Consider the following 744-nt stretch of genomic DNA (forward strand, 5'->3'; position numbering starts at 1 on the left):
TTTCGATATATGTGTAATGTATGAGTGCGTGTGCGTGTTGGGGCAGCGTGCGAAGGCGCGAGGGCGGACTGAGGCGGTAACGATCCACGTCACCCCATTAGCATAACAAACGGCGAGACGGAATACGAAGGCGCTAGTGCGCCGTGGCGGGCGGGCGAGTGAGCGCAGGGTTGTTCATTGTTCTCTCCGCTCGTCCGCCATACTTGTGTCCTTGGCTCAATTACGTCCACGCCCAACCATGCGTTAAGTTGGGACTTAACCATACCGATTCATCCAACGCGAACACACGGAAAAAAGCGACCCCTTGATTCTAACGAATTATTCATGTGCAATTACACTGGCGCTCCGCTGTGCGCAGGTATGCAGGCACTGAATGTAAATAGCCCCGGTCCTTTATTTTGTTCGAACCACGAAAATCACGCAATTCTATTCCATTCTTCGTCTCTAAAGATTCCAGCCCGCGGTGGCGTCGGTTGCCAATAACGGATGTTGAAATTCACCAACATTTGTGGTCTGTGATACTTTCCACGTGTTGACTCACGCGAAAACTACAAGCCTTCGCGCGTAACTTCACTCCGTCCTCTGGCTCTGCTGCAACTAAAATCCCACGACGCTGACCAAAGCATAACTTCATTATGAAAATTGAGAAGAAATGGGTCTGCAGAATAAGCTCCTCAGAGAATGACATCTGTAGACAGCCTACAAAGATTGGTTACTACCACTGACCATTTTTCAATTGATGAA

The 744-nt window shown here is 49.3% G+C and overlaps 1 protein-coding gene across 1 annotated transcript in view; it reads right to left on the reverse strand.

Moving 5' to 3' along the window:
• The window catches only part of LOC119587178 (xaa-Pro dipeptidase-like), a gene marked incomplete at its 3' end in the record, with an annotated part of 115986 nt that overhangs the window by 96051 nt on the left and 19191 nt on the right, over positions 1-744 (reverse strand).

Source organism: Penaeus monodon, chromosome 22 (assembly GCF_015228065.2).
Source record: "Penaeus monodon isolate SGIC_2016 chromosome 22, NSTDA_Pmon_1, whole genome shotgun sequence".
Taxonomy (NCBI): Eukaryota; Metazoa; Arthropoda; class Malacostraca; order Decapoda; family Penaeidae; genus Penaeus; species Penaeus monodon.